Genomic DNA, 15440 nt, shown 5'->3' with positions numbered 1-15440 from the left:
CTTATGATGTATTCCAATTTTTTGAGATAGTGAATTGGTGGGTTTTTGTTAAATGTGAGCCAAAATCATCACAATTAAAAGAACCAAAGACTTAAACTACTTCAGTCTGTGTGCATTGAATTTATTTAATACACGAGTTTCACAATTTGATTTGAATTACTGAAATAAATGAACTTTTCCACGACATTCTAATTTATTGAGAAGCACCTGTAAGTTACTGCATTAGTTAACTTGAACTCACAGTGAGCAATACTTTTACAGCACTTAGTATTTTGGTAAATTTTAATTTCTACATATACATATATTTTTACATTAAAAAAAATTGTACATTAACATTAGTTAATGCAATATCAACTAACATGACCAAACACTGAATTATAGTATAATAGTATAGTACCTATTACATTTTTTAATGTAAACAAATAGAGTCTTATTGTATTAGTCTGACTATTAGACTGTTATCCAAATTGACTTTGGAAAGATTCTGCTCAATTCTGTTGAGCTTATTGATTTTCATTACTAAACCAACACCAAACAGGGAGCGCATAGAGGCCTATGTTGCCAGAACCAGACTGCAGTATTCTCAGTGGCATCCCTTCACATGTTCAAGAACATCTTGACATTCTACAGGTAAGAAGCAAGTCTTTTGTCATGACTCATGAAGTATTTTCTGCCATTATTACCAGTGAATGCTCTTTTTCGTGACATTAGAAGTGTGCCCGTAAACTGAAAAAGGCCTTGACAGGTTGTAAACCATAATTTGTTTTAAACTGCTGTGTTGCATGTCCAAAAAAATCAAAGTGAAAGAATAAGAGCCAAGGGTTTAAGATAAGGTGTTTTTTAAACCACCATACTGGACAGAATGTGAATGGCAGAGGAGACACTGTCCTGTATAAAAGATGACAGAGGAACATTCAGAGATGACAGCAATACAGCAGTGGTCGGCATCCTTTTTGACATGAAGTGCCATTTTTAATTTTCCTTATTAATCCCTATGCCAACGTTCCCCATCCACATGTATGTATGCATGTACACATCTACACTGTAAAAATATGTAATTGTTACCTTAAAACTATGTCTACTTGTTCTCTTTCATCAACTCTTGTTCGAGATCCACCTATGGGAAGGGCATCCGTACCTGACCTCTGCAGAAGCATCCAATTGCACCAAGTCTGGCTAGACAGACAGAAGCGCGTAACCTATACCAGGTAAGGACCCGCCCCCTTACCTGAGAGCATATAAGGACCTGCACGCACTGCTGTTCCTCAGTTGACATTCACTTCTCACGACCTCTGTTTCTCTCAGCTCGGTTGGAATTGGACTTTCACAATTTGTCTACAGGAGGACACATCGTTCAGATCAGCCTCCGCCAGACGTCTTACTTCAGTCAGGTTAGCTGTTTCTATTTGCTGCAAGCTGCCCACATTCGCTTCCCACCATTCAGGCTGCCTTCCTTTCTCTCTCACCCCTTCCCCTATTCTACGGCTGCTCAGTACGGATTTTACTGAGTTTTTCTCTAGTATGGCGCTTTCCAAACCTACGGCTACCCCTGGGGACAACCTATCGCGTGCCTGCCCGGCCACGTGCGGCACCCTCATCGCCACCAGAGACCCTCATCCTATCTGTGTCGTTTGCATGGGACTCAAACACACGGAGGAGGCACTAGAATTCCCGGAAAACTGTAGCCACTGCTTGGCACTGCCCAAAAAAACTTTGGTGCCACTACCCAGTGCACCGACCTCGAACTTTCCAACTCTGACGGGGGAAATGGTGATGACGACACACTCCTGGGAACTCCCGGGGCGCTGTCTCTCTCAGCTGGGCCGATCAAAGCAACCCGCCATTCCCTGTGGACATTTTCTCAGGGGATCCCTCGTTTGCCAATGAGCCGGCTGGTTCTGGTGACGAGGACGATGCGGGCCTTCACAAGGGTTCGGAGGATGAGGAGGCCATCCCGTCTTCCATGACTCCCCAGGCTAACGCCCCCGTGGCCTTACCCCACTCCGTCCACATCGAGTTTTGTGAGTGAGCGGCCGCTCGTCTCAATATCAAATGGCCAGACCTACAAAGTTCCACTGACCAAAAGAGGGACGTGTACAATGGGAAACTCCAGGGACCTCCTCCCGGCCCGAGAAAACAACTTCTCCCTGTCCTCCCTGCATGTGCTAACCATATGAGTTATTGTTGGGGAAACATGCACGACCTCAAACACGGTCTCGTGGGCCTCGATGTCAAGGATATGGCGGCCCTTGGCATGGGTGACCCCCCACCATCGAGCCCTCTATTGCCAGACACCTTAATCCTTCTCAAGGCGGCCTACTTGCCCCCCCAAGCCTGTTCTCCCCAACAAAATGGACTGCTTTTCTGCCTCCATCCATCAGGCCTCTTACAAAGCCTCGGCCTTGACTGTCAGGGCCCTCAACATCTCCTCCCTCCCCTCTGCATACTAGAGGAAGGGACCCCCCCACCTTCTCTGTGGAAGGAGATTGTCCCGGTTAATGACCTTGTCCTCCATAATTGTCATTCCATGGCTCTTTCAGTGGCTTGAGAACATGCACTCTGGCTTAATCTGTCAGGCCTCCTTGACAGTGAGAAGCAGCACCATGCCAGGCACCCCCGTGCAGCCACCCAACCCTCCTGCCATGGGGCATAATTTACAGCACCCTAGTAAGGCAAAGCCATGCAATAAACCACCTCCTCAGCAGAGTAACCCACCCTCCGCTAAGCCCTGGGGGAGAATGTTTTTTGCCGCGGCCACGGCCAAGAAACCCCACAACTCTACCCCCTCTGACTCTAAGCCTAAACGGCCGGCCTGATGCACGGCCTCAGGGGGCTTTGAGTCCATGTTCTTGGGCCGCCAGCCCCCCGGACTCCAATCCTGCCCTCCTAATTCACCCGTTCAAAAAAAGGTTTTCTCTTGGTGGGGTCAGCCCCCACCCCCACCAGTGGGTGCCCGCCCTGTGTGTTCAGTGCATGTGTATTCAGTGCAAAACAATGTGTCTCCCCGTGCTGGAGGGGTTTACAGTGATAAAACTTACACAAGCAGTGTCACCACACCACCCCTATTACATTTCTCTCACCCATCCAATAATGGCTTCAGCCCCAGTGTTTCCCAACACACAAAAAAATGCAAAACAATCAAATGAATCATATGAATTCGTTACAGAGAGAGAATATCTCTCTGCAACCCCACATGTCGCCCCTAAGTTGTCCACTAGATGGCACCATTGCATCACAAATGAGCAAATCGGTCATAAACGCAGCTATAAGCGCTTCGCCAGTTCATGTGGGGACACTTGCGAGTCACACAAGAGCTTGGCAGACTGTGTCGGCTCTCAATTGGGTGATTTGAACCATAATGAATGGGTCCAGACTCGAGTTTGCCAGGAAACCCCCGCATTTCAGCGGCGTTATCTCCTCTCACACAGAGGAGAGCACTGCTCACATTCTGAAAGAGGAAATCTCCTCCCTCCTCGGGAAGGGGGCGATTCATGTAGTACCCCTGGACCAATGCAATCAGGGGTTTTACTCCCGTTATTTCCTAGTTCCAAAGAAAGACGGCTCTCTTCATTCTATTCTGGATCTCAGAGTGTTGAACAAACATTTGAGGAAATACAATTTCAGAATGTTAACACACGGCACACTCGCTCGTTCAATTCATCAGAACGACTGGTTCACTTTAGTCGATCTGAAAGATGCTTTTTTCCACATCAATATTTATCCCCCGCACAGGGCATATGTTATACGAATTCACAGTCCTTCCTTTCGGCCTCTCACTGAGTCCGAGGGTGTTCTGTCTATGTGCGGAGGCGGGCTTAGCACCGCTGAGAATAATGGGTCTATAGCCAATTCCAAAGAGAAAGTGGTGCAAGACACTCACCGTGTGCTCACACACATCACATCGCATCGCTCGGGTTCAGAGTGAATGTGAACAAGAGCAATTTTACACTTGTGTTAAATGTTATATTCCTGGGTTTGGAGCTAAATTCAATCTCCATGCGCACATGCCTCTCACAAGAACGTGTTCTTTCTCTAATGAATTGTCTATCACAATTCAAGGAGGGGGTGAAAGTGCAATATCGCACATGTTTCAGATTGCAGGGTCTTATGGCATCAGCTATTCAGGTTTTGCCTTTGGGCCTTCTGCGAATGAAGGCATTCATGAAGTGGGTTTTATCCCTCCACTTCAGCCCATTAGGTGATCTCTGTCACTCTGTTACAGTGACGCACTTGTGCACAGCAGCCTTGCGCCACTGGAGGAGTGCAGATTTTTATGCACACGGGACCCCTCTTGAGGCTGTTATATTGCAAAAAGTGGTAACGACAGATGCGTCTTTAACAGGGTGTGGAGCCACTCAGGAGGGCAGGACGGTGAATGGTTTGTGGCCGAGCGAACTTCGTTCAGCCCACATAAATTATTTGGAGCTCATGACTGTATGGAAAGCTCTGAATCATTTTCTGCCCCGCTTGCAGGGGCATCATGTGCTTGTTCGCTGTGACAATATCACAGCAGTGGCACATATCAGTCGCCAGGGTGGCATGCGCTCGCCCAAGCTTCATGCTCTAGCTCACAGGCTTTTAGTGTGGAGCAGGCGGCACTTCCTGTCAGTATGCGCGACCCATGTTCCAGGCAATTTCAACAGGGGTGCGGACATTCTGTCGAGGGGGAGCCTGCTCTACAGAGACTGGCGCCTCCACCCTCAGTGGGATAGTGGGCATGTTGTGGGAGAGATTTGGACAGGCAACTGTAGATCTCTTCACCTCTCATGAAAACTCCCATTGTCCTATGTTCTTCTCGCTAAAGGATGAGGATGCGCCCCTCGGCCCAAAGTGCTGCTCTACGCATTCCCTCCCCTGTGCTTGTTAATACCCATCCTGGCCAGGGTGAGAGAGCAGGGCCTGTCCCTCATTTTGATAGCACCCAGGTGGCCCAAAGCACCATGGCTGGCAGAGATAATTCCTCTTTTGCATGCCCAGCCGTGGCCCCTTCCTCTACGCACAGACCTGTTGTCTCAACTGAACAGGGAGATATATCACCTCCACCTGGACAGGGTGGCTCTCTGGGCTTGGCCCATTAGAGGGCAAACTTAAGCTTGATGGGGCTCCCCCCACGTGTGGGTGCCACTATACAGAATGCTAGGGCCTCCTCCACATGGTCCTTATATGACTGTAAGTGGCAAGTGTTTGAAGGATGGTGTGATGGACGCGGTTCCACATCATATCAGTGTTCAGTCTCTGATATTTTGTGTTTTTACAAGACCTTTTCCCAAGGGCATGTCTTTTTCCACTATTAAGGTCTACCTGGCGGCTATTTCTGCTTGTCATGTTGGGTTTGACGGCTCAACGGCAGGGCAGCACCCCCTCATTCATAGATTTATGAAGGGTTCCCGCCGTTCTCTCCCAGTCACTAGGAGAACTGTTCCTGAGTGGGACCTCTCTATGGTGCTGGAGGCTTTATCTCAACAGCCTTTTGAGCCCCTGGGAAGCATTTCTCTAAAACTGCTGTCTTTCAAGACAGCTTTGCTCCTGGCCTTGGCATCAGCTAATCATGTCAGTGACTTGCATGCACTCTCTGTTCATTCCTCATACACTAAATTCTCTCTTAGTGGAGATAAGGTTTTCCTTAGGCCCAACCCGGCCTTTATGCCTAAATGCTTCCCAGCATTCTCATGTGAGGTAATGGAACTTTCTGCTTTTCACCCTCCCCCTTTTTCCTCTGCGGAGGATCAGAGGCTGAATGCTCTGTGTCCTGTCCATGCCCTGCGGGCGTACTTGGATAAGACCAGTGCTTTTCAGAAGAGCGATCAGCTCTTCATCTCTTGGGCCCCCCTCACACGGGGAATCCCATTCCTAGGCAACGCCTCTGACATTGGCTTGTGGAAGCTATCATTTTGGCATATGAATCTAGGGGAGTGCAGCCTCCAGAAGGCCTCAGAGCCCACTCCACGAGGGGCATGGCTGCCTCTTGGGCTCTGTTTAGAGGAGTTTCATTGCAGGACATCTGTTCTGCTGCCAGCTGGGCTTCTCCCCATACTTTTGTACGTTACTACCGGCTGGATGTTACCAGGACCCCGGTAGCTCATTCTGTCCTGGGGGTGGGTTCTTCATAGCCTCTCCCCTGTAAGCTCCTTTTCTTTCTTTTTTATATTTATAATATAAAGAGCAATAAAAAGGTGTTATGGGCCGGTAGGCCGTGCACATTCATGTCACCAAGCATGCATTTACAGTTGCAATCAAAATTATTCAACCCCCCTGACCAGCAATACATTCTGGTGATGTGAATTAAAACACACAAAAAAACCTCAGTAAACAGTCAAAGTAAGTTTTTAATACACATTTGAGTGATTTTGAGAACAAAGAGTTCAGTTTACCCAAATTTTAAAATAAAAAATAACTAATTCTCTCCACAAATGTCATGTCAAAAATATTCAACCCCCAAAGTCAATCATTTGTGGAGCATACTTTATCCTTAATAACAGCAAATAAATGTTTCAGGTAAGTGTTCTCAGGCTTCGGTCATCTCTCTATTAGAATTTTTACACATTTCTCATGAGCAAAAGCTTCCAGCTCACTGCCACTGCTTCTTTGAAATCCCAACAAAGGTTTGCAATGGGATTTTAATGATGGACTGAAAGGGCCATTTAAGGACATTCCACAACCTATCCCTGAATCAGATTTTAGACAACTTGGATGTATCCTTGGTGTTATTGTCTTGCTGGACATAGGTCATGCGCTTCTGTCTGTCTAGCCAGACTTGGTGCAATTGGATGCTTCTGCAGAGGTCAGGTATGGATGCCCTTCCCATTTGTAGATCTCTCCACTCGATGCTTCAGAGAACCGGGGTTACACTAGTAACCTATTGTTCTTACCTTTAAAATTTGTTTTGTTTGTGTAATCTAAAGTATTCAGATTGATTCAGTAATGTTAATATATTTTTAAATATACTGTATTTATTATGTTAAATGTATCATTTATACTTGAATCAAATTAGTTCAATTAGCACATGAAACATATTTGTGTATGTGTTTTAAAATGTATATATGTGTTTCAAAAGTTTGAGTGCTTGTTTTGCATGTTTCTAATTTAGAAGCCTACAGTTTACTTTTTATTACAAACTATTTTATCAGCTTAACAGTTTGAGTGAAAAATGTGTGCAAAACCTAAAGATCCATGTTATCCCGGCATGATTTTTGAATGCTCCATAGAGCATCTTGTGTGCTGCAATGGAAGCAAGAAAACCAGATTTTTTTTACAAGAGGATTTACCACGGTTAATATCACACATTTGCTAATTTGATTATTGACATGGAAATTGTGTGGAATCTTAAATATTTCTTATTCGTTTTAAGTCACAGTTTATTTTTTTTACTTTAATAACATCCAGGTTTAATGTAGATGTTTTTATCAGACTCTTGAACCCCAACAGTATGTGTGTTTGTTTCTTTTTGCAAAATAATGTAGTTTAATTTTGACAGTCACCGTCATTGTGGTTTAAGCAGCGTGTATGCTGGGTTGTAATCTCAAACAGTGATTGTGACTGCCTATCTTCTTAGTTATCACACATGTTGTTCTGAAAGCAAAAAGTAACAAACACAACAAGAAAATGTACTGTATGCTGTCATCCACTCAATCACACAGCACGACCAAAGCAAATGCTCCTCTCTCGCTGACGCTTGCGTTCCAGTGGCACCTGTGCCATAGGTTGCCTAGTCACATGTGCATTCACAAATGTTATGTCCATGTTATCACTTAAGTAGCATTCTTATAGGTTTTTGAAGAATGCACATGTGCTCAAGTGCGTCGGGGGAACCCCAAAGTCTGATGTAAAGGGAAACTCCAGTGTTGCAATGAATCTGTCGTACGACACACTGCATGCCGCTTTCATGTATTCTACACCTTTTTTTTTCATTTACAGGGTTTCTGGTGTACATTTAAATGAGCTATTATGAATAGATATCCATTTGATCTCCGCAGAAGTTATTACTCCACCCCCTGCTTATTGTAATTAATAACTGCTCTACATTGTTGAACCAACATGGTTCGAATGATGGATGTGCGATATAGCACCAACGGTTTCGGAAAACAGTCGTGACTAGCTAGTTAATTTCTCCAGTGATGGTGGTTAAGCAGTGAGTTATGTTGTTGTACGGGAAATGCACCCCTGGACTGCTTGTGCCTTGCACATGAATGATACTTCAGATTATGTGGCTTGTTGATAAGATAGGTGTGTTATTATTTATCTAAGCTATCAGACATGCAATTTATGATAAAACAATTGAAAAAATTCCCTTAGACTTACATTGTAGGAGGAACTCAAGCCATAAATAGGAACTAATCCCTAGAATGAGGCTGCCAGTGAGGGTAAGCATGCAATCAGTCAGAATATCATTACTATATAACAACATGCTAAAAACCATCCAGAACACCTTTTCAGACACCTCAACACCTAGCATTGCGGTGGTGAGTGTTGCACAGGCAAGCCCAACTCTTCAGAAATGTAAAAAAAAAAATAATAATAATTTTAACATCAGGTTCTTTATACATGTATAGTAAACATTACTAAGGTTGACTTCTTGACTTATGCTATTAAGGGTGTGTTCACATTTGGCAGGTTTGGTTCAATTAAAATGAACTCTGGTGCGATTGTTCTGTTAGTGCGGTTCATTTGAACAAGTGTGAACACTGCCATCCGAACCTTGGTGCGCACCAAACAAGCGGACCGAGACCGCCTGAATAGTGGGTCTCGGTCTGCTTCCAAACGAACTCTGGTGCGGTTCGATTGATATATGATATATGAACGCAACATGGACCAAAGACGTCTAAACGGACCAAAAACAGGACATAATTTGCCAAATACTGACCTCAAGCATACCTGGTTCTTCTCATCATAGGAGCTATGTTGCCCATTACAGTTCGGTACAAGTGTCGGAACCGCCGTCAGCTGTCCTTGCAGCATATCTTCGTTTGTGTGTGCAACAGAGGAATTCCTAGTGCTGTTTTGACTCCTCCACACATTTTATTAGCTCTTTGTTTGTTCTCAGCCAGTAAAAATACCACCATACATATATAAATCTAACGAGCGCATTTCACTCAGCAGCCATCATTGTTTTGGATGTTCGGCATGTTCCGTTGCAAAATATACGTCATAAAAGCTGTCCAATCAGGTTGTGACTTTTTCCTGATGCCTTTTGTTTTATATCTTTAGGTTCGGTGTTAAATATGCCAGTGTGAACGCTAAGCGAACCAGGACTAAATGTATAATTTTCTTTTTTGGTCCGGACCAAGAGAACTGAACTACAAGTGTGAACACACCCTTAGAATCTGTGTTTAATAGAAAGTTATTATTTATTTATTTTTTGTATTTTTATTTTTATTTTTTTGTGAGATGGTGAGGTCAACTAAAGCTTAAAACTTGAATTAGTACATTTACCAAGAAGTATTTTGGAAAATTAAACCCCTTTAAAATCACTTCTCTAACCCTTCTGCTTCCTGGGGCACATGATAAAGTGCCTTCCAGTAATATAATAATGAGGCATTTCCTTTTTTATATGTGATGCTTATCTTATGAATTATTATCTAAAGTGATGCTGTTCTCTCATTTGGTGATGCTGTTGGAATAGGCAAAACAGCCATGTTATTGATCAATGGGAGTGTCACTTTGAGTCTGTAAGTCAGAATGTGGTTATTTTTCTACTTTCATTAGGCTGTTTCAATTTAGTTTTCATGCCATTAAATATTTCTTTGTCCTTGAGCTGTTTGCTTTAGAGCTCAGTTTTCTCTCTCCATCATTTCAATGCACATTCAGCCAAAGGAAGAGATTAATTAATGCCCAGCTGACATTTCTGTCTGTTTGTTTGTGTTTTTTAACACCATAATCGTAACCTGTCCAATGGGAATGCCCATTAGGCCTCTACTGGTGCTGCGGATTTGCTCTTCTGTGCTTTAGGATAAAATGCTGTGCATGAAATATTTCTAGTCTCTGAAAATATGTTCTTTCAGATGCACTGATGTATTCAAGACAACTCAAAATTTGAATTTTTTTGTTTTCATCAGTGGAATCTTTTTGTCCCACCAGACAACACAGATTGAAGATGATGCTCTATCTCTCCATTTCTTCTTTGTTAAATTTGCATGACATTAAGAAACTTTCATTTGAGTTTCAGCAAGGTCTCTGACTATGCATTTTAAGCCCTGAGTATTGCTTGCTCAGACAACTTAATACGGTTCTGTCCCTATACAGAATGTAAACAATGTTACTCTTCCCTGTCTCACTTAAATGTCAAATGATTGACAGACTGTGACCAATGCTTACCTGATTGGAATTTAAAATGAGCCACTTTTCCCCTAGTTTCCTGGGTGATTTTGTAGAAATTTTTAGTTGGTTTTTTTGTCCAAGCTATGGTTTACATTGCTATTTTGGTTTAATTATTAGCGAGGATACCCCCCAAGTAGATGGAACAATTGGTAGTCATATGGTGCTATGATATTTCTCTGTCACAAGGCCTGGCTGTGTTCTAAGCATGCAGCGATCCATCTGTAACAGGGGTTATTAAAATGGGAAAGGAGGCGGCGGGAACCGGCTGAACAGTCATATAATGTAAAAATTACAACATAAAGACAGAAACGTAAACACACACACAGTAGCTGCATGTGGCTCTCTCTCTCCCGAACTGCAGCATCCAGCTGCCTTTATCCCTCTCCTCGGCTGATTAGCCTGATTGAGGGCCGGTCATGCGTAGTCACCCAGCCCGGCCCTGCCCTCCTCCTCATCACACCATCATTCTAGGATACCAGGGTGTAGATTCCGGGGGGATGGGAGGAGGTAACATATAATCAAAACAAGCAAGTACAACCCCATTTATACCATGAACAATGGAAACATTGGTAAATGCTTCATGCTGCAACCCCCCAAATGTTCAAGCCAAATCTACACCCTTGTAGGCAACTGTTATAATTGAATTCAAAAAGTCGCTATCATAATGATAAGTGTGTTGACCTAGAAACCTCCTAGATCAGCATAGCAACTGCATAGCAATGCATTAACACCCTAGCATTGTGTTGACAAGTTATGCAAGGGCAAAAACCACTCATAATTTCTTAAAAAAAATAAAATAATCTGGCTTCCTCGCCAGATCTGAATGCTACAACAAAATAATTATTAATTTGCCTATTATTCTGGACCAAATGTACAACAGTTATACAACATTTAAAACATGACATAGACATGTTACACTCTGTTGAACTGCAAGTACCCCCTACTAGTACAATTGTGATGATCATGCCTTTGAAACTGTATTTTGCTTCACTATGGTGTCTTTTGAAGTTCAATTGTAATGAGCTGGGGGAAAACAGCTCTGTATAGAGTGTGTGCAGTCGAAGGAGTTTGCTTCTGGCAAAATTATACTCTATGTATGTTTAATAAGCTGTCAGTAAGCTCCTCTGAATGTGCATTAGTATACAGTCTGATCCTAATACTCTTTAAAGACAAAGCTACTAAGATGTATTCCTGCACTGCTAAGTGCATAAATACTGTTTGATAGATTGAGACTTAGCAGTGCTAAAATTTTTGGATATTAAATAGAAACTGGAATGCCCAAAGGTCGAATGTAGTCTAAATTTTATATTCAACATGTATCCATCCTCCATTACTGTTTAAACATTTATCATGAATGTTGATTAGCTTCCTCTCTCAGCCCAGAAAAGAGGCTCTTTAGGAATTGTAATGGTCCTTAGGTAGTATAGAAATGCATGCGGTCCAAACGTTCCATCTTTTGTCTGTTTTGCCTTGAGAATATAATATGATTCTACACATTATTTTTATTTATCTGCTCTTCACCCTGACTTGTCAGGTTGAAAAGAGTGATAACAGTGAACTGTACAATGTAATTTATTCCAAACGTCAGAATGACACTAAATTATTCTAAAATGTACAAAATTGGATATATATTATGCTGTTTCTGTCTTTATAAAATATATGCAATGCAGTGAGTTGTTTAGACATTCTATTAAAGCTCATGTTAACTGGATTAAGTACAGTAATGCAATGCTGCATCTTTTCAATACATCAACTTTGAAGCCAGTAATCACAGGACGCCTGCGTAAAGAGATGTAATTCAATTGAATTAGGACCCTAGATAATCTTCACACTGATGTTGCTGTATTTTCTTGACAGATGTTTCATTCAAGCTCAGGGTTTGATTATCCACACGCGAGCGAGAGGCTGTCGCGCATTTGATACCAGCACTCCTCAGTCAAGCTGGCCCTCTCAACCCTCATTTTCCCCACATAATCTCCATTAATCTCCTTCCTCCTTCAAACCACCCTCTATTTTTATGCTCCATGTCTCCACACGAAAGTCTCCATTACATGGTGTTGTTCAGTCAACAGATTTGCTTTACCACTCCTGTTCTTCATTACTTGAGGCCAATGCCCAGTATTTCACATCTTTGCATTAAATTGCAGGGTTACGTCCCTTGAAATGTGCATTACGTCTAAAGCCATAACTCGTGATTAAGTGATAAGTGTTCTTTGTTGGTCTGACAGGTGTGCCATTCCCCATGATCCATGTCTTACCCCGAGGTAGTAAGTTTCACTTATGGAGGGAGTTCTAGTAGCACTATTTGTAAGCCTTTTATGCATATTTTGACATTTAGAGTAGTCAAAAAACAATTTAATAACTAAAGAAGTCACATTTTTGAAGACTTTTTAGTCTTCATGTTACTGTGTAAACTACTAAAGAACTGTATGGGGGAGACTGGCAGGGGTGTAAAGTAATTGAGTAAAAATACGTATTATTACTTATAATATACTTATTATATTCATGTGTTTGTGAACTTATACTTAAGTATTATTTTTTGGGATTTGTACTTTACTTGAGTGCAATTTAAATGGAATACTTGTACTTAATTACATTTCCAAAGAAAAAAAAATAGTACTTTTTACTCCTTAAAATTTTATTTAAGCTTGAAAAGTACTCACTAAATTTTTGCGGATCATTTTCGTTTATCTTACTGGACTGATGCCACCTTTTTACTGCATCTGACAAACGACAGATGACAGACCAGAGGTCAGTCAGAGTGTCACACGGTCTGCTGTGTGATGTTCCGACCATCATATAAAACCAGCAATGATAATAAAAATAATGGAATCTGAGCAAATGTTAATTATGAATTTTATTGAATTCATCCATCTGCTCAACAGGTTTGGCAGCAAACCACAGAAAACAATTCACAAAATCAACAACATTACTAACTTTCTTTAAAGCTTTTTTTTTTTTTTTTTGTCTCAGTGGGCTGGGTGCTCTGACATAGCAATTCGTGAGTGCCTCCCATGCAACGAACACTGCGTGACTGTGGAAATGTTGTTGCAAAATAAAATTATGTGGTTCGTTACACTTCTCAGGGCAGTTCCGAAGTGAAATGTTCACTGTGGCACTAAAAGCAAGTGAAATGTTCTCCCAAACAGATGAAGTTTTAAAGGTTAATGTTTTATCGAGATTTAAATCAACAAAACAGACCTCCCTAACCTAAACCTTAAACCTAAACCTAACTGATAGTGTCATAAAAAGCAAATGTGAGTGTGACGAGGAGGAGGGCGGGGCCGGGCTGTGACTACACACACCCTGCCCCCAATTGGGCTAATCAGCCGAGGAGAGGGATAAACGAAGCCGGATGCGGCAGTTCAGGAGAAAGAGAGCCACACACACAGCTGCTGTGTGTGCATTTATGTTTGTGTCTTTGTGTTTCATTAAATATTATTTTGACTGTTCAGCCAGTTCCCACCTCCTCCTTACCCATTTTAAACCTTGTTACATTTGTGCCAAAACCCAGGGAGGAGGAGGGATGCGCTGTCGTGGAGTCCTCACCACTGCTGTCCGCCCAAAGGAGCAGCCGCAACCATCCACCGGGGGACGGAAGAGTCGCTGCCAGCCGCCTGTACATGGAGGAACAGCTGCCATCTGCGAGGGGAGGAGGGGCTCGCTGCCGGCCGCCTGGAGCCCCAGTCGGGCTAATCAGCTGAAGAGAGGGATAAATGCAGCCGGATACGGCAGGTCTGGAGAGAGAGAGCCACACGCAGCTGCCGTATGTGCATTTGTGTCTTTTTGTTTATGTTTTCATTAAAATATTACTTTGATGCTTCGTCCGGTTCCCGCCTCCTCCTTGCCCATCCTTTATCTGTTACAGTGACATGAAAAACACAATTTCTGAAGCAACCACATCATTTTGTGGTGCTTCTATGACACTTTCGGCTCACGTGTCATCTTGCGTGCTCTTCGGGACTCGTACCCCAGTTCTTTGTAGTGCATATACTACACTCCATCAGTTGAACTACCGTGCGTTTTGATCAGACTTAAACAAGCTTGTAAATGTAGTTGGTTATGCAATGTAAATGTTAAAATTAGCCATTAGCGCAAGAAAAATCTAGGGGGGCAATGCAGCCCCTCACCCCCCTTAGAACCGGCCATGAGTCTGTGTCTGTTTCTTGAATTGCATTCTCGTTAGCACCTACAGGTAGCTTACCATGATCAATTGAACTCGGAAGGAAAAAAGGACAAAGAAATCATCTATGCAAGTTTTGGGATATGCTCCGATTTGTAGATTCAACAACCTCATATTTATTTCCTTTTTTTCGTCGGTGGATAATGACGTCAAATGGGTCCAGAAGAACTCAAGAACGCACATTGAGAAACAGCTCATGTTTGAAAGCGCCACAGTGGTGGCACAGTATTTACACTTATCAGGGAAATCCACCTACGAATGGCAAGGTGGGATAGGAGAAATGTTATAACATTGAAAAAATTACACACAAAATGTTACATTTTAAGAACACTGACTATGCGGATGATTAAGAAAATGTGAAACCTTAAAAGAAAGGGTTAAAAGGAATGACAAACCATAAATTAAGCATATAAATAATAAAAAAGTATTATTCAGTGGTGTTAGTTTGATTTAAATAAAACATCTATAAATCAAAATATAGCCTTAACACTGTGCCAACAACCTGTGTTTGGGTGCCACGATCGCACAACATAACTTTAGTCACGAATTAACAACATTTAGGCAATAGTTTGACAATGAATGTTTTTTTGTTGTTGTTGTTGTTTGTTTTTTTTACTCAAGAACATTCATTTGCAAGTAGTTGGGTTATCTTAATGTTTGTTCCACCAGGGATATTCAACAAAGAATTGTAACAACTAATCCTGGTCTCCCCTACTTCATAATTATTTTGTTCTGCTTGTAATTACACTCAATTGTTGTTATTGCTAATTACAATACCATATAATGTTACATGGAAACTGTAATGTGGCATTACCGAATAAACAGTATTATTGAGATAACATATTATATAACAACTTTTATATAACTTAAATAAGATCCATGTGTGGACTTTTGTATTTTATAAGCGGAAAATGCTCGTTATTAATTCTATGGCAGTCAGTGG

General features: G+C 42.3%; 1 pseudogene; it reads left to right on the top strand.

Moving 5' to 3' along the window:
* Positions 1-4805: 4805 nt before the first annotated feature.
* LOC127428533 (uncharacterized) lies at positions 4806-6110 on the top strand (annotated as a pseudogene).
* The last annotated feature ends 9330 nt before the right edge of the window (positions 6111-15440 follow it).

Source organism: Myxocyprinus asiaticus, chromosome 38 (assembly GCF_019703515.2).
Source record: "Myxocyprinus asiaticus isolate MX2 ecotype Aquarium Trade chromosome 38, UBuf_Myxa_2, whole genome shotgun sequence".
Taxonomy (NCBI): domain Eukaryota; kingdom Metazoa; phylum Chordata; class Actinopteri; order Cypriniformes; family Catostomidae; genus Myxocyprinus; species Myxocyprinus asiaticus.
The sequence above is the reverse complement of the archived record's forward strand: the minus strand, read 5'-3'. Positions and strand labels throughout refer to the sequence as shown.